Source organism: Pezoporus flaviventris, unplaced genomic scaffold (genome assembly GCF_033815535.1).
Source record: "Pezoporus flaviventris isolate CSIRO_AGI_PZ_B2104156 unplaced genomic scaffold, CSIRO_AGI_Pfla_v1 ptg000006l, whole genome shotgun sequence".
In the NCBI taxonomy this organism is placed as follows: domain Eukaryota; kingdom Metazoa; phylum Chordata; class Aves; order Psittaciformes; family Psittacidae; genus Pezoporus; species Pezoporus flaviventris.
Window position 1 is genome coordinate 11,855,821 of NW_026892554.1, and position 25,804 is coordinate 11,881,624.

Sequence of the window (25,804 nt, forward strand, 5' to 3'; positions counted from 1 at the left end):
GCTGAGCTTAGTCAATTTATGTGATGTGGTTTCCCACAATCCCAAATGACTGGACTTTGACAGATGAGGAAATCCCCGTTGTCCTCTGCTCCTTCCTGCATGCAAATGGCTCCCTGAGGGCACCAATTAGTGCAAATGCACCAACCAGTACATTTCTGAGATGGTACCTCCTGAAAAACTTGAGCATGAAACCACTCTAATAATAAAAGCTAAAACAAACCATCCTTTACTGCGGCTTGTTCACAAATGCTGAAGTTTCTCAGGACCTACAGCTGAGACTTCAGTTCCTCGTTCTGACAGAGAGCAAAGCAGATCCTGTGCAACACTCAACAACTTCCACTCATCTCAGCCTTTGAGGTAACCCCCTGATGAAGGTCACAGTGCATCCCTGGGCAGTGGCTTCAGGGCACTGAGCAGTTGGCCAAATTAGTGCTTCGAAGCTCTTTAACCAGAAGACCACTCAAACAACAAAAGATCTTTTGGCTGGGTTAGAGCAAGTCACAGATTTCACTTGCAACCAAAGTTATGTTAGTCTCCAAATGGGAACTTATTTGGGTTTTAGTACCAGCTTCAGCCCCCTTTTGGGGGGATAAAAGGACCAGTGTAAAAAGGGTTAAAAATACTGTTTACTATAGCCTCAGGGATTATCTTTTGATGTACAAATCACTTCTGGTCAACTATCAGCAGGCTGTAAAACACTAGCTGAAAAGGATACTGTTCACATTCTGGGTTTCATGAAGTTAAAGACTGTTGGCAGTGACTCTGCTTTAGAAGGCTAAGGATTCGCACATGAATTTACTTGCTGATGGTAACTGCTACCAGGTGGGAGAAGTTCAATTTCTAATCCAACTTGTCAGTAAGGTGCTGGTGCAGGAGCTGTGCTTCACTAGTGTACAGCACAGAAAGGTAGGCTGTTGCTGAATTTTGGATCATCAAGCAGGTCAGTCTTCTCAGAAGACAAAACATTTAAAAGAAAACATACGAAGGTGGTACCTTCAGTGGTGCCCCAGGCCTGTAGTAGAAATTCATGCACTGGCAAACATGTATGCACAACAATATTCAGTCAGAATAGCACCTTACCCCTGCTGTGCACGAAGTAATATAACTCTACAGTAGAGCCAAACGCTGGGGGAACCAGGTCAAAGTGTGTTTTGGTAATCAAAACCTGAAAAAGAAGGATTTTCTTATCACCCAAGTCAGAATACAGGACAAGCAAGGCGCAGGGTCTGGTGGCAAGAACTCTATAGAGAGTGAGCAAACAATTCTGTGTGCTACCTCTGTTTTTTTGGTCTTGGTCCTTTTCACTATGTCTCACTGTGTGAAATGGGTATACTGAGTAATTTGCTTACAAGAGAGAAAGCATTCCACATAGAATGCAACATTTGCCTTAAAAATCTGTACCAGTATCTATCATATGAGAAGCAGGGGATGAGATTCCCATTTTAGGTCATATCTATACATAGGTTTTCCAATGATGCAACAGCTTTAGTGTGGTAAGCCCTCCTAAAACAAGGGTACAGCAGCCAGCATCAATGCAACTGTGATTTTCTTTCTAGTTTTTATTTTTTTTCAAATGGCATTCCAGCACAAATGTGCTCCTTCTAATGAAGGCTGACTTCAGTGACGTTCCTGAAGGCAATGCCCGACATAAAAGTTTACTGTACATTCAAATCTCAGCGGCTGTCTGTGATGTGATAAATCCATATTGTGGAGTTTGGTGACAGATTACTTCAGCTAATTATCAAATAACACAGGAAAATATTTGTGGTTATAACAAAAGACACATACTTAATTCTTGCACTCCCTTTTAGAAATGACCTATTTATTCATACAAAATGATGCTCTAAGAACTGCTTCTGTCCTATAAAGGTACACTCAAATTTATGCACCAAGAGATACGAAGCCTTGGGTGACATGGTTTAGTGTGAAGTGTCCCTGCCCATGGCAGGGGGGTTGAACTTGATGATCTTAAGGTCCTTTCCAACCCTAACTATTCTATGATTCTAAGAGGTACACAGCCATCCTTTCTTTCTGAAACAACTTTAAAATCTGCAGCTCTGAAGAAAACACACAGGATATTTGGAGCCATGATATTAATTGAGCATGAAAGTGCAAATAACAGGTCTGTTTTTTTAAGATAATACTTGACTTCTTCTAAGGATTCTGCATTAACACCTCTTGATCTATGCCTAAGCAAAAAAAGATAGTTTAATATTAAAGTGATGAAACCCTACCACTGAATATCACAGATTTCATCTTAATTGGCTTATGGCACTGCTAGCTACACTTCAGTTGTTTGCAGCCTTTCAGCACCCCTCTTGCTCTAGAACAAGCTGACAGAACGCCTGCAAAATGGATAGGGTGATTTTTAATGATGCAAGTGTTTAGCGGCTGATTAGATGCACTTTGAAGGCTAAATTCTACTGTGATCAAAAATTTACTGGAGCACAAGGTAGTTTCAGCAGGAAAGGAAATAAAATGCTGAGGAAACTGTGATTGCTTCAATTATGTTTATTTTAAGTTAACTTTTGAAAGTGAATGTTAACTACCTTCCCTTACCAGGGAGACACAGAAGTCCTCCAGCCGAAGCCAACCTTTGATTTCAGCCACATCCGTGGTCAAATCTGTTCTGTTTTACAAAGCCCCTGCAGCACATGCTCCCCTTGAAAGTTTGCCAGGGTTGAGCTATCGGTGCAAGGAAGTTTAACATAAGCAGTGCTCTGGATTCACCATTTTAGCAAGCCTGCATTTTATTAATTCAAACTGCTCATGCCCAACTGAGACGGCCCTAGCAAATACTAACTTTATATGTGGAAATGTCCAAGGACTGGTGCAGGGTTTGTTCTATACTCCCAGCACTGACCCTTTGCTAATTCCTGGCCACAGGCAGCACGAGGTCCTGCCCTGACCCAGTGCAAGGAAAGCCATGCCACCCTGCTGGGTTGAGCAGATGTACCTCATCAGGGTGAACTCCTGCATGCTCCAGCTCACAGCTGTGCCAGAGGGGTCTTTCTTTCAACAATGATTTTTAGTCCAAAATACTTTTATCCTGAAAATGAGAGAGAACTCCTAAGCCATGATGGCAGAGATCTAATTATGCGCAGTAGTACATATATGCTTAGATGTAGGTTAGGAAAGAGCCAAACAAAAGCCTAAAACCTAGTCCAAAGTATGACCTTCTCCTCCCTCAAGGAGGGTTAGCTACAAAGATGGGTGAACGCCATAAGTGAAGCAACCAAGTATTCTTCCTGCAATCCTGCAGTCCATGATTTACATAGCAAAACTGCCACTCATTTCAGCATGATTAGGCATCATCTGATAAGGCAGCTCTAGGACAGGTATAAACCAGAATGTGCAGGCGAGGGCATAATGAAGGTCTTGGACACAACTTGCACAAGTCCAACTGACGCCACAGACATGGTGAGCTGCTGGCAGCACCCCGGGTCTCCCGTCTGCGGGCCCTGCTGTCTCCTAGCAGTGGAGAAAGCACCCTTTCCCTTGAGCAGTGTTCCAACCCTGATCCCTGAGATAAGCACTGCCCATTTTAGACCTGGCTGAGGCCCAGGAGGTCAGGGTTTGCCTACAGGATGAAGTGAATGGGATGTTTTGAAATAGAAGGGAGGCTTGGGGGGTGGGAAAGAATACACCCTAACAAGCAGGACAGTTGAAGGAATAAAAAGGTATCTATACGGTGGACAGGGCACATCTGCTATTCAAAAGGCTGTGCCCTAGACAACACTGCTGTCAACCTCACTCCAGAAAGCATCCTTTCTTCCCACCCACTGCTCTCTCCTGCTATAAACATCCCTCCAGCATCTCAGTGCAGTGCCTTGCTGGAGCATGGGGCTTGCTGGCTTGAGTGCTGCTGCTAGGGTAAAGGCTGCCACATTGCCCCTGCTTTCACTTCAAAGAGAAAGTAAATGGCTGCTGGAAAATGTGAGGGGAGAGACAGGGGAAGACTATCAACTGGCAAGGAACACATCAGAGCATCTTAAGCACTGCGCTAGTATTATCAGTATGCCATTCTCGGAACTGGAACAGTCAGCCAGCCTTGCCCACAAGAATACTGCCTATAGAGACTGTGGAACAACATGTTTTTAACTAGTCTTAGTTTTTCTGCACAGACAAATCTGCTAGCCGGCCACCCAGCCACCTACTTGTATATGCAAAGCATGTGCTCTGCCACTTTCCTGGGCACAATCAATTACATGTACAAAATGCAGGCATGAAAACCTGGAGGATGCCTGAGCTCAAAGTTAACAATTACTATTATCTCGTTAAGCATTAAAGATTAACTATGCCAGTGAAAGGATGTGTTATCAAATGTTTTTCCCATGCTGAAAAGTAAACAGAAGGAGAGTTTTGTGTTCTTTCATCTCAAAGGCTACTCAGGATTTGGAATAATTGTTTAAACTGCTGCTTTTATTTACCATAATACCAAAGCACAGTCGCTCGCCACGTGACTGCTCATATTTTTATTTGCGATGTCGTGCAGAAACACATGGAAATCTGGTGAAGGCAAACCAATTTTAGAACATGTTCCGAGCAATTGTTTTGCAGCACTGCCCTACAGTATGAAGTCTCTAACATTTCTTAAATTGCCTAATCAAATGCAGACTCTGTTCCAGTCACGCTAAATTTTCACATAATGGCAGAAAAACACTTCTTTCTAGCCTAGCACTGAACAGTTGGATCACATTATTACATTTGCTGCTTTTGTAGTCTCCAAGTGTGTATTTGTAAATGTATGTATATACATACTCACAGGGGACAGAAGAAACATTGGTGCTCAGGCTGCAAGACCCTGGGGACAGTTGGAGGGGCAGATGTATGCCTTGAGAGAGGTGCCCATCCTTAGGGTCTTCTGGGAGCAGCTGGCTTCACGCTCTGGGGTAGTGGTGGAAACTTTAATTTAGTTAAACATCAGATGTATTAGTGCAGGATTTGATCCAGCTGATTCCTTATCCTACAGTCTGAAGTTCCGGAACTGATGCAAATGCAGTTAGGTAAATTATACCCATGTTGTTACCACTTTGGGGTTGGAAGCAGGATTGGTGCAATGTGAAACCCCAGCTATCCTGCTCTGGGTCTCAGTCTTGGGCAGGTCCCTGTGCTGCACCACAGATCTGCCTACTTTTCACAGGCCAAATGCGATCTGCAGAGCCCACACTGGTCCGTGTGTTCCAGAAAGTTGTCTGGACCGGCATCCAGCCACCAGTCGGACATCAGCTCTCCCTTCCCTACATCATCTCCTGATAACATTCACCCTGCAAGGCAGGGCAGTATGCGCATCACCATACTTGTGGCATTATGACCAGCGAGCCACAGAAAAGCCATGGATCAGATGTTTAGAAGTAAAAAAATAGTTCAACTCGGTAACATATGGACTGCAAGTGCTTGAATCAAGGTCACAAGGGAATCTGTGGCAAATCAGGGAACAAGACGTACAGCTTTACATTACAGCTTGTCCCATTCTCTCCTCCATACCAGCCTCCCGAGAACCACAGTACAATTGCACAGTTTCCTAAATCCTCGTGTTATCACCAGTAATACTGGGCCAGTGTAAGAATGTGGTTAAATAATCATATCAGATCCCCACACTATGTATGTCTGCAGGTCTATTTTTCCTCTACAGCTGCACCAAATACATTTAGCTTTGCGTTGGCACAGTTTGCCATGTAAGACCGTTGCTCACTCATGAGCAGTGCTTGTTATATCTTTGGCGAGGATGAAACCCTGATACTTTAGGGGGAGGAAAAGCCGTAATCCACTTGCAGTAAAACCTGCACAGTGGTACACAAGTAGAAAAAAAAAATCCTACCCATACCCTTGCAGGGAATCAAATTAATCCCCAAAGCATGGGATTTGATTATTTTTGTCTGAAGTTATCATTAAGGAAGAAAAATCTACATAATGCTAAAAATATCTACACAGCATTTGTTTTATGAAGAAAATATGATTTACTGAGCAAAACATTACCTGCTTTTCACTGTCAATCTTTGACAAACACGTGCTGGGTCAAAGAAACCATCACTGAGAGCAGAAGTTTGCAAACTGAAAGAAACCATTCAACTCTGCAAGATGATTCCCCCCTTCCCTTATTACTCCTTTCATGAGACACCTGGGGACATTGTTCACACCCTGTTCACTGCTTTCACACCACTGCTTTTTCTCTGTTATCCTTACCCTTCTCTTCAGCACTCATCTCCAGTAGCAATACACAAAAGAGCTATATTTGCGAGGGGTGCCAATGCTGGCTCTTGGACAACTGTTGGAAAGCCAAAGAGCCCTCTCCTGCCTTGCAGCCTGGCTGGTTCAAGTTGGTTCCAGAGGGCCCTGCACTTCCCTGACCCGTCAGGCAGGACACAGATATTTAACACAAGCGTGCTGCATCACTCGGCGAACACGCAGACTGTTTATAGCCCTTTTTTTGTTTAATTCCCATTACACTAACAGGCAGACTCACAGCTACATTCAGACACCATCTAAAATTTTAATACTCTAGGCTTAACTATACACTAAGGCTTCTGTAAGTTAAATACACATTCTTCTTCTCTGTAGTCTCCCAAGACAGGATGGTTAGGCAGCCTGACAGGACACAAGCGTTCACACAGCATGGGAAGGGAGTACCCAAGTGGAGGGATATCTAGACAAGGGCTTGAAATACAAGCGTGAGAATTTTCTTTTGACCCCAAAGTGCATCTGTCATGATACAGACACAGAAATAGCAGCAACACTTTCTGCTGGTGCTGTAGCTGCCCCGCTGCCTGTCCACCCCCAGCAGCTATCAACATCCTTAGGAAGCATGGCAGCAGCATTGGAGGGCAATACCTTTTGTTTTGTACCACAATAAAGCTCCGAGGAAGGTCCCACCCAACAGAGATGTGAGCTTACTGCTTACCTTACTGGGAAAGCAAGAGACCCAGCTGTCACGACCATTTGGCACAAGAGAGATGAACTATGTGGCTCACATCAAGAAAAGCCTATTATTGCAGTAATAGCTGAGCTGAGTGACCAGCTGATTACCTTTCGTCTCTTGTGAGGTTTCACTCCCACCTCTGGTGGGCAGCCAGTCTGTGATGCTGGTCCCCACTGCTCACTTGTTACCTTTCCAAACGAGCACCTCTGTGCTTGCTTCCCAGCTGTCCCTCGTGCACTTGAAGAGCCCCCCAGCACGCATCTGCCAATTAACTCCTCATTCTTATCCCAAGCCCTCTTCAAAGCTCTTCTTTGCCTCTGATGCCTACAAGCGTGTGTGCCCCTTTCCCCAACACACGCAGCTCAGCTATGTTTAGGCACTTGCGTGCTAACACGGCTGCTGATTATGCAGGCCAACGCGGACTCCTGCGTCTAGAGGCCACTGACTGACTGTACCCATCTGCTGTCTCTTCTCTTAAACCATCCACTGTGGGAAACGGGATCCATCCTTTCTGTTCTGTGTTTATCCAGTGCCTATTGAATTAGAAACCTGGGCTGCAATTTGGCTCTTAGATGCAACAGTTAAAAAAATAACAGCAACAACAAAGCTTTTTGCAAGAGTATCTGTGTGCAAATACGACCTCTGTAATGTTATCAAGGTCAGGCAGACCAAGGCCAATCTGCTGTGCAAGAATATAAATCAAAGCTGTCCAGGGACTGATTTCATTTACAAGGTTTGTAACCGTTCTGGACAGAACAAATGTCAGTTGCTTGCTTGAGCTCCTTGCTCCTCCTCTTCGCCACCACTGCTCTGCTCCTCCACTTCCACCCAGCCCCTGCCTGCCTGGCAACACCTCTTGACCTCCTTTGCTCTTGAAAGCAAGAGTTCTCTTCTAGCAAGAAGGCTGTGGCTCACACATGACACACAGCCATGGTAGGCCAATTTAGTTAGATTATGCAAAAATCTCAATAAATAAAATTAGCACAGAGGCACAAGCACGTTCACCTGCTGGTTACCTGCCATCCACAGCACACATCAGATTTAAAACAATAAATCCTGCAACAACTTCTTTCCTACTGCATTCATAGATCTGCAAAACAAACCAAGGAAAGCATCTGTAGCAAGTATTAGAGTCTGGGCACAGATCCTGTGAAATCACATGGTTTCCGTTGTGGAACTAAAAAGGCTTCTACAAGAATGTGTGAAATACACAGCCGAAACTCTCCATTTCTTTCTGTGCTCCCTGGCAGTTTGCATGTCTCAGTTAAAGCAGCAAGTTCTGTTTCTTTCACTGGCGGCTCCCAAAGCACACCCAGATCTGAAAGCTGAAAGAGCACAGGGCGCAACTAGTAACTTACTCCCTTTCCAGTATGTATGGAGTTAATGCAACCCCCCTCCAAACAACAGGTTGCTAACTCCAAACTGGAGCCTTGCATAGGAGTCTGGCCTCCCTCCTCCTCCTCACAGCCATTTTGTAGCCCTTGTGCAGGTGTGCCCACTGAGCTGCAGTGGGGCTGGGGTGCCAGAACTAAGGAAACTTCACGTTCTGGATGTTAACTTTAGTTACCATAGCCAGACAATGCTGCCAGTGGCGTGGAAGAAAAAATTGCTGTAGCCAGCTGTGCTGTTCACAGTCGGATGGTTTCTGTGTAGCTCCAAATGGTTATGGAGCCAGTAGCCTGTTGTGGCCAGGGACAGCATGATGGATGGTCTACACACACTGTCCAAGCAGGGAGAATGGCAGAAGTTCACTTCAGGGTTGTTAAAATGCTAATCTGGGTTAGTTAACAAAAGCAGAATGGAATAGAAAAGTTAGGGAAATAAACACTCCTCATGTGTTATATATGTGCACTACAGATTTGATCTCTGTGGTTAACACAAACATTTGACTTTGGAAGCAGGACAATTCAACAGTCTTCCTGTTTGAATAAACTGAGTCAACTTCTGATATTAGCTGTACTGTAATTACTGTCAAGCAACGGTGAGGGAAAGGGGGCTACAGCAGACAACACACAGAGCTCCGGAAAACAGCATCGGAAGGGCAGCAACACGATTTCCACTGCACACCTCTTCCTTGTGACATGGGAACAAATCAGAACCTACTTTTGCCTGAACTCGAGGCTGGCAGCTATTCACAGAACAAGTAACAACTTAATAAAATGGCTTAGATGGATTTTAACGGTAACTTCAGTAGCTTATCTGATGCGTAAGGAAAGAGATCATCTGTTCTAACAGCAGTTTTGACGAAAGCAGCATTTGAACTGTTTTAATTACATACAGAGCTGCTAAGACTGAAAATAACTTGTAATACCCAATGCAAGTAAAATGCCTTCCAACCTCTCTTAATTACTTGTGGAGCAAACTGCTACTTCATCCAATGGATAGACATATGATTTTCTCAAACTGGAATTATAGATATGTTTAATACACAGGTATGAAGTCTACTGCCACCTCCTCTGGTCAGTAAGCAAAGCACAGTGTATTCCTTGAAAAATATCAGACCGCAATGTAAAAAAACTCAACATAAGCTTATACATGCACAGAAGCTGTTGATGTAACCATTTCTTTCGTCTTACAGACTAAAAACTGAGACACCCTCTGTCATGACACTTAATGAAAACTGACCATATTCACACATGATCTCCACTTGACTTCAGATTTCTCTTTTTCTTTTCAGAAGGAAGCATAACTGAACCATTTCAACATTTCTGCACGGGTTCTGGCTAGCTAACTGGGCTTCTCCAACGTCAGGGGATGTCAAATCCTATGTTAAGTGCAATGTTTTAAAAAGAACTTAAAATGCATAGAAATCAAGAGCTGCAATCTGTGCGAGCCCAACTGCAAAAAGACAAGGCAAGAAGATAAGTTATTACAAATGCCTAACGTACGCTTTGAAGTGAGAGCTTCTGTGACGTATGTTTCTCTACCTTCACACATCTCCTGACAGGACCCATTCGATCAAAGACCAATTTAGTCAGAATTAATTGCATATATAATTAAGCATTCTATCTAAATGTGTGTTCTTCATAAACCTACATCAAAGTTACGGTGGCTCCAAGGGCTAAAGTACCTGCTCTAATATCGGCTCAGACCAGCCATACAGGGGAAGTAGAAGCGTTCGGATGGTCCAGCTCAAAGGGCAGGACAGGCTGGGGGGAGCCTGCAGCCACACAGCTGGTTTGTAGAGCTTTGACAAGACCATCACTGTATTCCTGGCACACACTCCTGCATCACACAAAGCACGTTTAGAAAATGATGTTATCTTCATTGCATCTCTACCATAGAGGAGAGCAGATAGTGACAGACTGCAGGATATGAGGAAGGTAGCTGTTCACTGTAACTAAAAGTGCAGATGGAAGTGAGAAGCTGATTAAATAAACCTGTTTAGAGCCTCTGGGTTATACTCCTTTGGCTGTCCTTTTGAAGACAAATCTGAGCTTCATAATTCAGAATGCTAATAAATTCCTGCTACAAACTTTCTCTTCCTGTTTTTAAAACAGCTGAGCTCTATATTAGTTAATATTAAAAGCATTGAAGTTCATGATGATATAGAAATCAGAGCACTCAGCTGGCAATTTGTATTTATCTAAGCCAGAGTAAATGTTTATACAGTATCTGCCAACATAACAAAACACGCCTGCCACTTTCTACATTAAAGATGATTACATATAGGTTAATTTACTGACTAGTAACTTAAGCAGACTTTAGAGGTGCACAGAATTTCATAGTGTGAACAAAGCAGGGAAAACACCTATTCTCTTTTGCAACAAAAGTGATTGCAAAGCTTTACAATGAGCTTCCTGTTGGACTTGGAGAAAGGAGAGCACCTCAGAAAATTCTCTGTGAAAGTATTTGTATGTGAGAGCAACAGACCAGCAGTAAAAGCTTCTCAGACAGTAGAAAGCTGTTCCGTCAAATAATATTTAAGTGAATTCATAAACGTTATTAAGGAAAGACTAACTACTTAGAATGCAAAGGTATCCCAATAAAGACATGTTTTCTGCCAAAGGAAATAATCAGGGGAAAAAATGCCACACGTTTACAGAGCACCAAACAGTATTTTTGAGGAAGTTTGCTGTAATTCCTGCACATTATGTGTGAAGCATGTGTGTACACGGATAAGCTACAATACCATCTGTACAGCAAGTGCCACATATGTGAGCATTATGAACCATCATTGCTGCTGCTATGCTCAAAAGTAAATGTATTCTGAGCCACACACACACATAAATACAAACGACTCTACACACTGAGGGCTGATTTTTGCTCAAATTACTCACAAAAGCCTGCGATATAGGCAGTCTTGACAAGAAGAAACAACTCAAAGACTGGCACACACACACACACACCCTTTAATTTGAGACTAGCTGTATTAATGCTAACAAGGGGGATATCCACCGGAACTACAGTATTTTCAATACATCGACCTAAAGCATACTTAATAGCATTTTTCAACTTGCAAAATGAAACACAATGAAAAACATAAAAAACCCCCACAGCTCTTTAAAACACAGGCATAATATCCACCTAGAAATATCGGTGTGACCTTTCATTTCCATCCAGCGCTTATAAATAATAAAGAAGGCTTTAAACCCTTTCTAATTACTCCCTCAGAGCAGCTGTATCTGTTTCTGCGGTGCTGAAACGCCCGCCCTCCCTCCCCCCCCTAAAAAAAAAAAGTTTCCCCTCTCCACACCTGAACATTGTTGTCACCGGGAGGAGAGAGGACGGAGCGGAGCGATCCCTGCCTCTGCACAGGGTAATTCAGAACCGACTCGAGTATTTGTTTCTATCCATAATTGATGGGGAGCTTAAAACACAGCTCCCTCTGCCTCCCAGCGCCCGGAGCCTGCCGTGGAACCCATAAATCACACCTCGCTGAGCGCCCGCACCGCCGCCGACCCCCAGGACCGAGCCAGCTCAGCCCCCGACCCAGCGCCAGCCCAAACTCACCCCAAGTGCCCCAGGGCGGCTTCTTCGGGTATAAACCGAACAGCTCCGCTTCAGCTCCCCCCTCTCGGGCCAGCGCTGGCTCCCACCGCAGCCGCCAGCTTCGCTCGGCAGCGCCGCCGCGCACCCGCCGCGGCCCCGCGTACCTGCCGCCGCACCGCTGCCCACGGCCGCCGCCCGCCGGCGGGGCCGCCTCCTCCGCCCGCTGTACCCCGCCGGGAGCCCCATCCCGGCTCTTCGCTCGGGGCCGAGCCAGCGCGGGGAGACGCACCCCGCAGAGCCCGCCCCCCGGCCGCCCCTCCCCTCCCTTTAATGTGCTTATTCCCGCCCGCCCCTCTCCGTCCCGCCGCGCCCGGCCCCGCTCCGCCCTCCGCCTCCGCGCAAACACCGCGGCCGCTCCGCGCCACTGCCGCTGCCAACTTTTCGGCTCCCGCTGCCGCGGCCCCCGCTCGGCTCGCACCGCACCCGCGGGAGGCAGCGGAGCTCCGTGCTGAGCCGCACCATGGCGGGGCGGGGGCCACCAGCACCGCTCCGGCCCCCTCCTTTATTCCCTGCCCCGCCACGGGCAGCACCGGGTGCGGAGCTCGGGCAAACTTCCCCCGTAGTTTTCCCCCTCCCGGAGCACGGCGGTAAAGTTGTCCCCGGCCCCGCGCCCGTGGGTGCGGAGGTACACCGCTGGGGCGAAGCCACGGGGAGGCGGTTTGGGTTGTTCATCACCGGCGCCGCCTTCGTTACTTGATAATGTTCATTTCTACTTGGAAAGACGAAGTCATTGCGAGCAGTGCAATTCTGCAGGCTAATGAGAATCAATTTTGCAGCCGAGTACTTCGCGGGTGGTGGTGGTGGTGAGGGGTGTCCTTGAAATGACATCTTTTAAATGCCTGCCCAACATCCCCCCAGATAGTCCAGAAACAAAAGGTTTAATCCCAGAAATGAAGTGCAGGAAATAGCTGTCACTAATTCATTTATCTTCACATGAAAGATAAATTAATTAAGGCTTAAAGTGCCACGAAATATTTTGGATGCCCCTGCAAGAAAAAGGATTCCTCGCCAAACTGTATCATCCGTGCTTGTTTTATGGGAAATGGGAATAATTCCAAGTAGAATTTTTGCTGGGGAGCCATCTCTTGTCAGTCACATGCAGTCCCTCAGCTCTGCACTGCCTGTCTCCCACAGGTCCCTGGGCAGGTCCCTCCTGCCCTGCACTCGGTGCTCCCGAGCAGGGATTTGGGCTGCTCTGGCCAGTTTTTAGCCCATACCAGCACCACTCACCGCGGGAGCATTGCCTCTTGAGAACTGATTCATCTGAGCAAGGGCGCCAGGGTTTGGCCCATAGTAAATTCTCTTTAGAGATGGTGCCAACAGAATCCCTCAGCCATGGGAATTGGACGTTTTTGGCAAGTCAGTCCCTTGGCTGTCTCCCTCTGATGTTTCCTGGTGGTGACAGGCTAAAGGCGAGATCGTTATGGGCTTCCTCGCAGCAGACACAGCGCGGCTGTGCTGCACCCCAGGAGCTGCTGCCTGGTTCAAGGTGCAAGGACAGTAGTTTCTCAGGAACAGGCCTCATCTGAAAACCATCAAAATCTGCAGAGTGCGTGAAAATGCTGCGATCGGGACTGCTCGCTTGGTTAGGAATCAAATTGCAACCTGAGGACAAAAAGCTCAGGAGTCCCTCAGAGAAAAGGATTCGTTTGGTTCCGGGAACAGCTTCTTGGCCTCTCCTCTGGGAGTCAAACACCGGGAGTAGCCCTGCTGCCGTGTGGATTTGTGGAGGGTGCGGGTACCTCGGTGCAAGCTGCCCGTGCCAGTGCAGTGAAAATGTGGGATTTGCTTCTTGGGTTTTTAAATGCCTCGTGGTGGTGCCAGCCAGAGGAACTGCAGCCCCAGAAGAGGCACCCATCTTTTCATTCGATACATCCGTTTTGTGACTGGCATGTAGAAATTCCTCGGCAATGCTGCTTGGTTATCCCTGCAGCGGGGGCATGGGAAGCACTCAGCCTGTGGCATCTGCTTGGGCTGTGGCTGCACGCTTCCCTCTGCCCGGAGAGGGGCTGCTTGTGGGAAAGGACCTTTCTTCCCTGCTATACATCCCAGCCACAAGCTGTCTCAAGGCTTCCATATATCAGGATGAGAGATTAATATGGTTTAAATCTCCTTCTGCTTCAATTAGGCAGATGACACAATGTTCAGAATCAGATCGCATTCCTCTGGGGCAAAGGGTTTCAGTTTGAAGTACAGCATTTCAGCGGATTTTGGTATAGCCGAGACTAATATCTTGTGTCTACGCTTAAATATGGTAGTTTATTATACTTTCAAAATGTGCTGCATGGCTAGAAACCACTTTATGTAAGGATTTAAAGTATGTGCACCTAAAATATGTGCGCAGTCAGGGAATTACACAGCCACAGGTTTTTAAACAAATATATGCAAGCTCCTATTGATATGATAAACTATCAGGAACATGTGCTGCAAAGCTTCTTAAATCCTCATTGACACAACAGACCACTATTGTGTCAATAGTGTGCAGATTAATGGGCTATTGTCAGGCTATTTTAGGCCTTAACTTTCATTTATCCTAAAACTTGTTCTTCTTTGTAACTCTTAACCTTTGGATTCTGCCAACACGTTTCTTGTCAAAAAAATACTAATGGAATTAAAATAAACCTGGCTTTTAAATGTTAATTACTCCTAGAATGATTGATTTGTAAAAGAAACACATCAGCAGAATCTGAAAGTACAGAGGCACAATAAAATGGACTGTTAGCCCAAGAGGACCTGCTCTGGCTCCGATGAGACTGTCCCTGTGTATGGGATGGTAATGAGAGCACTTACTCCCCATCTCCTAGGTATATTTTATGGATTATTCCTCTTGCCTAAAGGACTTTTCACCCTCTGAGTGTTTTACAGACTTAAGCAACAACTCATTCATGAATTTGAAAATGTAAGCAAAATATTCAAAATTTACATATAAAGAACCACCATCTGTTAGAACAACAAATTGAGGTTTTGCTTCATTTAAATACAGATAATACTAAACTAATATGTGTTTAAACCAGACATTTCATTCGCCTTGAATGCCTCCATTGGGTTTATAACCAAGGCTGAACTGATTCCAGCAAGGAGAAGCATTCCTTGAAATCACTATTTCAGCATGTGATTTGGTAAGAAAGTGCAAGCGCACACAGTCCAGGGCAGTTTGCACTCTTGGGAAACCACCATCAGAGCACTGTCGCCCAGGAAAGTTTGCTCCACAGGTGCATCCCTAGGAAATGCTAAGTGCTGAAGAAAATGGTATTGGTGGTTTCCCTCTGCTTGAGCCAGAGCTGAATCAGTGACTCAGCACAGTAACGCAGGGACACGATGGTTTCTGAATGAAATGGGAAACTTACATTTTGAGGATGTATTCATTTAAGCTGTGTCATTTCCAATATAAACAGCAAATGTCAGTTACAGAAGGATGGTCAAATCACAGCAGTGCCAGAATATGATGATGTTATAGCCTAAACTATAGCTAAGTTATATTTTAGCTAAATATTTTCTTCCTCCCTCCTTTTCCTCCAGAAAGCACCACATTTCACCAGTGCATACAGGCCTCTGCCCACTGCATGGCACTGTACAGAGGAACTGGTAGGCGATTAATATGATCAGAAGTACATTTTCTGATTAAGTAGACATGCACAGTTTTTACATTTGCTGTCTTTCAATCTAAGTTGCAAAGTGCAGATGTTATGACTTACCTTGACTGTAATTATGTTTGATAATAAAAGAGAATACAAATCATTCATTACGAGCGGATAAAATTAGTTGGACAATTTGAGGTGCTATTCAATGAGTAATGCTCCCATTGCAGGGGTAAATATTAGTCTGCTTGATAATACTAGTTTCTATTAACAACCCAGAAAAGTTATTTTCATACAGCTCTGGTTTTATGTGCCTTCGTGCCTTGTCACTATCCAGGGAGCCATTGCACGGGGCAGGGCAGGCAGTACAGCATGTGAATAAATGTAGAACAATTTCCAAGAAAAACAGGCTTTTCATCCCTATTGATTGGTGAAGAATTCTCTCCTTTGGATTTCTAAGAACAAAACTGTAGAAAATAGGAAGCTCAAGCTATAATGCTTCACAGCCCATCACCAGAACAGCCTTAAATCCACGTAAGCTGAAGTGGATAGCTCATTACGGTATTCCACTGTTAGCAAGCACAGTGCAGAGTTACGTGTTTTCTAATGCTCACCTCTGTGAGACGGATGTCTACTGTTCCTCGCTTTAGCATCCAGTCTCCATGAACCCTTACTGTAGTTACTGCCCTGCCCTATTTGTAGCCGCTTATTCACCCAATACCCCATGATTTAGATCTCAAGAAGATGGGTCTTTAATCTGCTTGGAGTGCATTGAGATCCTATCCCTGTTCAATCACCCTAAACCTTGTTGCCTGGGGAAATACAGGTGAAAATCCCAGTGTTTGGCTGGTGAAGCAATAAAACTGAACCAACCATTTTCCTTCTCTGAGCTTGTGTCAGTATCAATGCAAGTTAGAAGTGAGACATTTCAGAACACTGTCACTCATGATTTACACCAATAGGCTAAAAATAGCAAGCTGCTAATAAAACAAGCCTGTGCTGTGTTGATACAGGCAAATAATTGGTTATAAGTCAAGTACTGTATAAAGAGTGGTAAGTTTAAGAAAAGACATCATCATTTTATCCTTGTAAATAGCATCCAATTCAAGTAGCGCATAAGTCTAGTTCTTTATAATGCCTAAAGGAAAGAAAATATTTTTCTCATATTTTCTAAGTGATGTGAAACCCCTTTTTCACTCTTGTCAGTTGTCAGAAAGTTATAGGAGGAGCTTTTAAGCAATTAGTATTTTGTAAAGTATAGCAAGATGTAAAACAGTTTCAACACTTTCTTTTACCATCTTCTTGGGTACTTTATTAAGGGTTGGTTTAAAAGTATTTCTGACTGTCAAAACTTCCATTTAACATCATTGTTCTCTCTTTTTTATATCTTTCCAATCTGCCTCCTTATTTAGAGGGATGTGTAGATATCTCAGGTTGTATGCCTGTCACTTGAAGGCATAGTGATAATTTTCTGCTAACAGTGATGGGCTGTGCATCTGAACTTGGCAACTTTATCCTGGTTCTGTATAGGGCCAGCAGTGCATATGCTTTCACTGTTGTCATTCATCTTTCCAGCTGGTGTAAGAAATGGGTCCACACTGCTGTTCCATGCCTACCCACGATCATCTGACATCAGTTTACCATGAAAAGCATTCAGAACACTATATATTGAATATTTAAGTGATAAATCTAATAGATGCTCTCAATTTTTACTTAGGCAAAAGTCTGACTGAAATTCAGTATGCTGCCTCTCCAGTTCCCCCATCCACCCTGGGGAGGTAAAGGAAATGTACCAATAATTAATAAAAATAATAGGAAAACAAATATGTTTCTTTATGCTTTGGCAGTGCACTGTGTGGGTCAGCCAGCAGGGACCACGTGTGATCCTGCACAGATGAACCTGACGCATGGAAGGCCAGAAACTCCTCTGCTGAGGCTGTGGGGCTGGCAGAGACAACCCTGCATCAGCAGACATGGACACAATGTTTGTAATGTGTTGTCCTGTGTATTTTACTACTTGAAATGCACTTAGAGTGACATCTGGATGACTTTATGTCAAAGCTAATAAAAGGGAGTCAAGCAAGAAACATAACTGGGCACAGTCTTATAAAACTGGTCTTTCCTGCCTGCAAGCTCCCCATCAGGCTTAACTTGGAAAAGCCAGCTCTTTCAGGCCAACAGTTCTGGCCATGGCACTTTCCTGCAAAGATCATGGCAGCAGTAAAGTGTGATTAATTCCTGGTCCTTGCAAAATAATAACCCTGTAAAAAAAAATCTCAGAGAGGGACAGCTGTACAGGGCAGCGAGCTGGGAACAGAAAAGCCAAGCTGAAGGCTTTGCCATGCTGCCTTTTGAGGCCAAGTATAGAGTGGTAGGTGTTACTAACTGTCCTCGGCACCTTAAACGTCTACAGGCATCATTGCAAGCAAGAAAACTCCATTTTCTGTACTTTTCAGTTAGGTGTATTTCATCCCCTATCTTTTGATAGGGAATTCATTTCAAACATCTAAGCTAGTATCAACAAAATACTGTAATTAGACTTAATGACATAGTTCCAAGATTAATAGGTGATCTTCCTCACAGCCTACAATTTTAATTTCCAAAATTTCATTTGTCATAGTGCTGCTCTGCAGTGCTCATCTACACCATCCACAGTGCTTACCTACACTTTTCCTCACAACTTGTAAAATGTGCTGCCTTTTTCAGGCATAGACAGATGAAAAGATGTATTAGGAACAAATCTGTGTTCATGGCATATAATCACAAGATGACAAGACACTTAATGTTATCTATTTGTATTATATATAGCAACTTCTGTTACGCAAAATCACTTTTCAGTCCCATTTTAGGGGATTACCTAATCCTGTAATTGATTCTGTGTGACGAGTCCCCCTTGTCCTATGGAGACCCAGTGACCTTCAGAACAGGAGCAGGCCTGAAAACATGCTATTATTTCACTGTTATTTATGTGTAAATTACAAGATAATGTAGGATGGGAACAGATGATAATTTTACCTTTTTATTTACTTCACTGGGTTCAGACTTGTGTTTTATGTCCCAGCCCAGAAGGAAAATTTCTCCCTATCAGTAAGAATGACCAAAGACAAGGCTGACATTTTCTTTCACATAAATCAAATGTTCCCTTAGAAATTTAGCCAATCAAACTGGTTCCCAAACAGCTCAGAGCTACTGTAAAGCTACTATCTACTGTAACTGTCACATCTCAAAACCTGCAGTTAAGGGGTGAGGCAATTGCTCACTGGTTATAAATACCAGCAGATTAGTTATCTATAGATTAGTATCACATTACTCATTCCAGAGCCCATAAAATCAAACATGAATCAGCTTGGCTTCATATACCAACAACCACATCCTACACAAAGGTGAGTCCACAGGTACCAGCTGATGACATTTTATAGTCCTGCTGGTTTTAGTATTACAGAAACTAGCTATTAGGCATGCGTGCACATGGAGACTCACACAGACACATCCACAGACACACATAAACCTTGCTCCTTTACTGTCCCACCAAATATAACTCCATGGATTACGGCCTTAAATAAGACTCTAAGAATGTAATTTAGCACAGTCTGAATCTCCCTTGGGCAAGCCTGAGGTAGCTCCTTGGGCTGTCACAGCTAAGCAGCTGTCCAGCCTAGCACTGGCTCAGGAGCCAAAAACCTGCCTCATTTGGGTGACAGTAAAACAGTTGTAAAGGATCAGACAGACATTATTCATGACTGGTGGAGGGAGGGTGCGTAGAAAATAGCTAATACCAGTAATCACTAAGAATAGAAAGGTAAACAAACTGTGTGTAAATTTGTATCTCCTTGAACTCTGAAATAGATTCTTACCACATTTCTCCAGTGCATTCCTAATCTAGCAAGAGGGTAGATTCTCATTCTAGGTTTGAAGAAAGGTGATAAAACTGTTTACTTTTACCCCTGTGACAAATACAGAAAGTTCATAGCCCACACACAATCAGTAATGACAGGAGTTGCTGCCTTTGACATGTTAACTTGAGTTTCTGTTCAGTGTATGCCCCTTGACATCTCAGTGTCTGACTTCAGCCTAGGATATTTTGTACTTGAGACAAAGGTAGGTACCTTTAATTATGTTTTTCAACACTTATGGCCTTATCTAATAATACATCTTGTTTAAAAAAATGACTTCTAGCTTTGGTGTACTTCAGCGTTCCTTTTGTGTGCTAGCTGTGGGCTGCAAAATCCTTTCTACTGAGTAGCTGTAACAAAGCCATCCATGAAAGGTTTGCACTTCTCTGTTCTGTGCTTTGCTTGTTTCGGGAGAAGAAAAAATTCCCCTTACAGAAGGTGAGCGAGTACAAATAATTATTATTCTCTATAAACCACATTATCAAAACTAAAGAGACAAAAAGTGAGTGCGGGTGGCTGTGATCCTTTGGAGTTACTGCTACTCCTTCCTCCCCATCAGCCATTTGAAATGGTGCACCATATCTGAGAGCCACTCATTATTACTGATCCTGGGACACATCTTCCTACTTTGCTTTAGTGGGTGCAAGACATATTTTCACCTTTGAGGTGACAGTAGGTGACAATGAGATAGGTGGCCCATTTCATCCCCACATTGTTTCACTGATCACAGTCTGCCAGCTGCTTGATGACTGTGCATGTCAGCCCACTAATCTTGAGTGATGCAAAGCTCCATGGAGTCTGGGGAAATACCATTGTCTGTGACAAGTCATGCAGGAAACAGCCATGCAAAGGAGCTGTCAGGGCAGAGGCTTGCCCTAGAAGAGGGGTGTGTGGGGTCAAAAGTGCAGAAATCACTTTGGATCCAAGGCAGTATAAGTTAGCAGTGGCACCTATTCTACCCCCCAAGATCTCCTGTTTGCAGCAGAAAGTGGAAGAATTAACATAGCAAAAATATACAACAAAGCAGCAACCAGAGGTCATCAAATTATTGCTAAATCCTCTGGATGGTGCTTGACTTGGGAAAACAGGCTCAGGTAGGAATGCCAACACTATCATGTGACGTGGCTCAAAAAAAAAGTAAGCCGTGACATCTCCATTCTCGGCAAAACAGAGACTGCTGCATGCACTGTTCCCTCTGCAGCTTGGAGTGATGCAGCTGTAGCTGCTGTGGCTGTTAGTTACAGATCTCCTCTTTCCTGTGTCTATCTGGGTAACAGGAGGGCATGAAAAGCAGCTCTCCATCTGGGAAGCGGTAGAAGAAACAGTACCTGTGGCTCCAACCAAAGTCTTCCAGCTCCTTTTATGGATTTGACTTTTTTAATTAGTTGCATAAGAAGGTGCCAGGATTTTAGCAGCCATGTTACAGCAAATAAGTAATTTTATAATAAAGTCCCTACTGTCCAGTAGCCAAAGATAACTACAGGTTATTCTCAGCTTTCCTATCAAAAGCTGTTTCGGAGTTGGATATTTTATCTGAGTACTTCAGAGGCTGCCTGAATAACTTCCTGTGTTCAGAAGAATCTCAATGGTTGTTTATTTTGTGTGTGCGCTGCATGCTGGCAGAGAATGCCCAGTCGGTCCTTTCTCTCCTGTCATCATTAGCCATATATGTCCATCAGGCCAAGAGCTCAACACTAAACCAGAGAGTGGTGTAAGGGTCTCCACCTCCTCGTATAGCCAGACCATACAGAAACGCTCTCTGTATGTGGTTTGGGGACCCAGCTGCAGGAAGCACAGGCTTAGCTGTGCTCTGCCAGGTAGGACAGCGCTATGTCCTGGCAGAGACGTGGAGAGGGGAGTGCAATCAGGAGAAGACAATAGAGGGGAAGGAAAGCAGTCTGTCCGGTGCTCAGCCAGGTGATTCTGAGAGCAGGTTGGAGCCATGGTCAAGGTTGGACTCCTGTAACATCACACTGCCAGGTGAGTTTTGGACATGTCAGAACAGGGATGTTAGGCCATATGACTCTTTACTACAGACCCAAGTGAGTAGCTCTCTGCAAGGTGGATCATGTATCATTCCTGCCAATCAGTAATGTTATGGCACTGATGTCAGGCTGACGATTTAGATTGAAAATCCTTCCTAGAAGGATCAGGACAGCATGTGTGCATGTGTTTCTGGGGCTGCTGACCATCTGGGCTGCCTTAAAGCTCTGTGGTTTTACACTGCCTACATTTCAGGCATGTATCTGTACCCAGAACGTCACCAGACAACTGTGTGTATTAACTTGCTCTCTGATCTACACCCCTTCCTGGACTTTTGTCAGAGTCGAAGTCCATGTTTTCCCTAGGATCTTCAAAACTCTTTCAGAAAGACCTGATGACAGAAAGCCTGTTGATTTTTGTTGGGACTGCAGGAAGATCCCTTAGTTGCCAAAGGAAAAGAATGTGAACTATATTTGTCAAATGTCATCCAAGGGAACCAACCCTCAAACTCTTCCTCACATATAAAATGTCCTGGCAGGATTACCATATAATATCCATTGCAGCAGTGGAAAATATCAAAGGATCATGATTTAAAATGAAACAAAAATGCACCCTTTCTTGTCTCAAAAGCAACACACTGTTCCTCTTCCTTCTTTTCCTTTCTCACCTGCAGATTGCCATGCAGTTTAGTGAAGGGGATTAAGTAGCCACAATAAACATACCCATGTGAGGCCAGCAAGTGCAAATGGAAGCAATTGCTTTACTTTTTAGCCCAAACCTTCTGTTACTGTAGCAAATGAGATTTTTTTTTTTTTTTGCAACTGACTAACAGAAGCGGATTTAGGCCCTTTGCACTTGCTGGCAGCAAGTGTTCCCACTCCAAAAATAGCCTATTGAAGAAAGAAGTGTCAGTTGCTGTCTTCAACAGGCTGCTTTCTAAACCCATTGTTAGAAGGCACCTACTTCAAATGAAACCTGGCATGTCACCACGTTGGTGGGCAAAGTGCCATTCTAACAGATGGGCAGTGGGTAGGCAATGCCAGTGATTCAGTCTGTATATCAACCTTGAGTAACAAGGTTGTATTCCCACCAGAGAACGTCAAAGCCTATAGCCATGCTCTACCATAACCCGTGTCTTTACATGTGTTGCTGCCCAACCACATCTACACAGTAACTTAAAACACTTCTACTTCATTTGGAACTCATACTGCTCTGCTCGACTGCGTACCAAGTTTAAGTTTTGGCTGGGTGAGCCTGGCCTGCCATGCTTGGCAATGAAGGTGTGGGCAGGACCATGTGAGTAGCACTTGTCTTTCAGTGCCTTTCTCCCCACTGTGGCATTTCCCAGCAAGTATGTGGGAAAACACTTCAGGATGCTGTAGTCATAGCAGAAATGTCCATAAACACCTTAACAGCTGTGGGAACAGTGAGAAGCCACAAAGGAGCTATCTCTGTCTAGGGATGTAGGAGTCCAACACAGGGTTAATGTCAGTGCTCAGGTTTTCCTCCATTAATGTAAACATGCACCCAAGATTCAGGTGGTAAGAGCAGTCCTGCTTTCATTTTGTACTAGTCTCACAAATCCTCATACTCTCAAGTGCGTCACAAGAGCATCAGGTCTTGATGAACTGGGATTCACATGCCACAGCCTCGTGAGAGTAATACGACAATGAAATCTCCACCTTTCAATGTGTCTTGTGCAAAAAAAGCCTCGGCTTTTTTTCAGCCTCTTAGTGAAATGCCAGCCTGTGTGTGGAGACTTTATCTAGATTCTTCTGTAGCACCTATTTGTATTAATGTGTTACAGAGTGTCTCAAATTAATGCATGTAAACTATATCTGCATCTTTTCAAAATCCCCCCTTATATGTCCCATGAAACTATTAGTTTAGCTATGACTAGGTATTAAAATTTAAAAGGGTCGCTAAATGCGTACTGCTAGAAGGAAACAACATTAGTTACACATTACCAGAACAAAACTAAATTAAGCAACAGCTCATTTCCTTTGTACCATCAATATTTTACTCAGCCATAGCCTGGATGCTTGTACTCACAAAAAGGAATTAATCATTCATGTGCTAATGTACATCCATTATTTTTAAATCATCACTTAAGTAATCATTTTTGTGTGTGCTCAGATGTGTGATGTCTGCTTATGAAAGTGCAGGGAAAATCAATAAAAATTAAATAGAATTTAAAAGGTGGGTATTTGTGAAACAGATGCGAAAGAGTCCTCCATGCAGTGAAATTGCAATCAAATTTCTGTAAAACTCTGTTAGTGAGTCATAATTTGAAAGAGATACTGGTCTAATGCTAAGCTTATTTATAAGCCATGTTTCCCTCTTTATTTTGGTGCAAACATACAGGAATCAGTTCATTGCAGATTCTGTCTTAAACCCTGCATAAAACTGAAACAACAAAAGCTTTACTGACATTTAATTTGGTACTGCCATTTTCTAACAGTTTATTTACTGAGAATTGCAGGGCTCATATCGTAACATCATCTGTGTCTGCACACCTGGGAGGTTCCCAAACCCCTTCACAACGTGAGGTGCAGGAAGCCCAGTGGGAATGCTCCCACAGGTGGGGTGTGCAGGGCTCCCTGCCTGCATGGCATCTTGCACACAAAGTGTGGGAAACAAGGCTCAGAGAAAGCAAACCCCTACTCTCCTGCAGTGTCACACAGCCTTTAACACCTGCCCGGTACCGATCACAATAATCAAAGCCTCATTTCCCCTCCTCCCAGCAATGGACTAACTGTATCTCCTGGGCTGGATTTGCTGCTGCCTTGGGCTTGTCATTTGCACCCATGGGAAGTGCTTCCAAATCAAGAGCCCTGCTTTACTCAGGTATGAATTACAGCTACTTTACTCAGACATAAATGTCCACTAAGGTGCAAAGTAGCGAAGAACAGCAGTTAGTGCTGGCTGCATCTAAGAAGAGTTAAGATGGCCCTACTAGATTGGAGCCCAAAGTCCCATGGAAATTAAATCATCTTTTGCTGAAAGTGTGATTGCTTCTTTTGGACTACCAGTATCAGTGAAAGAATATGGCAAAGCTGTTAGATCCCTGCAAGTACGGTGAATTTCAGAGAAAAGCAGCATAATACTTGTAGCAGAATTTGGTGTAGTAATGCTGTAAGGTTTTTCTTCTATTGCTTCAGTAATTTTATGGTGATGTACTTTGATGATAATTTAAGGGAGCTCTGTGTTTATGAGGCAATAAAATAATCTACTGCAAAATAATTTTGAAGTCCAAGTTGTCTATTAATATATGGTATGGCTTCTTGTGAATTAATAGACATGAGCCGGAGCAATGCTCTGGATAAAGAAAGAGTGTGTACCTTGATGTCAAGATGGGAAGACTTGGGTTCGTTTTTCAGCTAAGACCTGACACTCCCAGTCTCTGAAATGGACAAAATGGTTCAACAGGAAATACTTCCATTTTGCAGCAACTTTAGAGGCTTAGTAGTGGGTTCCCACTCTGCTCTGCACTGAAAACAATGCTTTTGGGTGTTCCATTTTTTAATAAAGGACTTCTTTTTCTTTTTTTCTTCCTCTCTTTCCATTCTTTCTAGACTCAAATCTTTTGCAGCTGAACTTTTTGGAAAACCAGTGCATCTCTGTGAACTGTTCCTTCCTCAACAAGATGTATTTCCAGCCAGCTCATCTGCAAATGTCACTGAGTACATGGCAAGAAAAGGCACAGCAGTATCATCAGCTTACTGATAATGGATAACAGAAGCACCATGAACTGAGCGTGATTCAGATGTATTGTGAATGACTCTATTTTAGACTGCAAGGAACTGAGAATTTAACTTCTCTTTTGGAGAAGTACCTGGTGAAGCTGGGCTTGGCTGCAGCTTGGGGGCTCCCTGAGAAGCATGCAGGAGTTCAGTACACGCTGTGTAGGCACCAAACCAAGCACACGATTTACATCCCAGGCAGTGCAAAGCAACCAGTTACTACAATCCAACACACAGATGTGAGCCCATAACCTTGGAGAATTGGATCAGATGTGTTTACTTAATTTCAACCTAATTAAGTGACAATAAATGGCCGTGAGCAGTATACAAGGCAAAAAACATTTGGCAGGTGAAGCATCCACCAGGTCTGAAAACCACTATCAGTTAACTGTGCAGGACAAGCGCTCTTGCAATTACACAAACAGTTAATATGGATTTTAAAGTTCTTCCCACTTTTATCAAATTCAGCTGTTGTCAAAGCCTACAGCAAGGGAGAGGAAGGTGAATGAGAGGGCAGAGAGCTTCTCACCCTCATCAAGTGCCACGTGAGTGGGTAGAGGGAGGGCCTTCATCTAAAGGAATGTATTTGGGTTACAGGAGGTGACACAGGTTCTTTGCGTGAGCTGTCTGCATAGAGCTACCTGACCTCTTAAGATTAAAGTTGCTGCTTATAAGAATGTAAAGTCTGATCTATAA

At 44.0% G+C, this 25,804-nt stretch overlaps 1 protein-coding gene across 11 annotated transcripts in view; it reads right to left on the bottom strand.

Annotated features, from left to right (window-relative positions):
• The window catches only part of SEMA6D (semaphorin 6D), a 217,862-nt gene that overhangs the window by 17,005 nt on the left and 175,053 nt on the right, over positions 1 to 25,804 (bottom strand). The window contains exon 1 of one of the 11 annotated variants that reach the window (XM_061446933.1): positions 12,016 to 12,138. The exons of 8 other annotated variants lie outside the window; for them this stretch is intronic. The gene's annotated coding sequence lies outside the window, so the exon portion shown is untranslated. Of the gene's footprint in view, positions 1 to 7,935; positions 7,959 to 11,872; positions 12,139 to 25,804 lie in introns of those variants that run through there. 2 more of the 11 variants (XM_061446931.1, XM_061446934.1) reach the window with 2 other exon arrangements.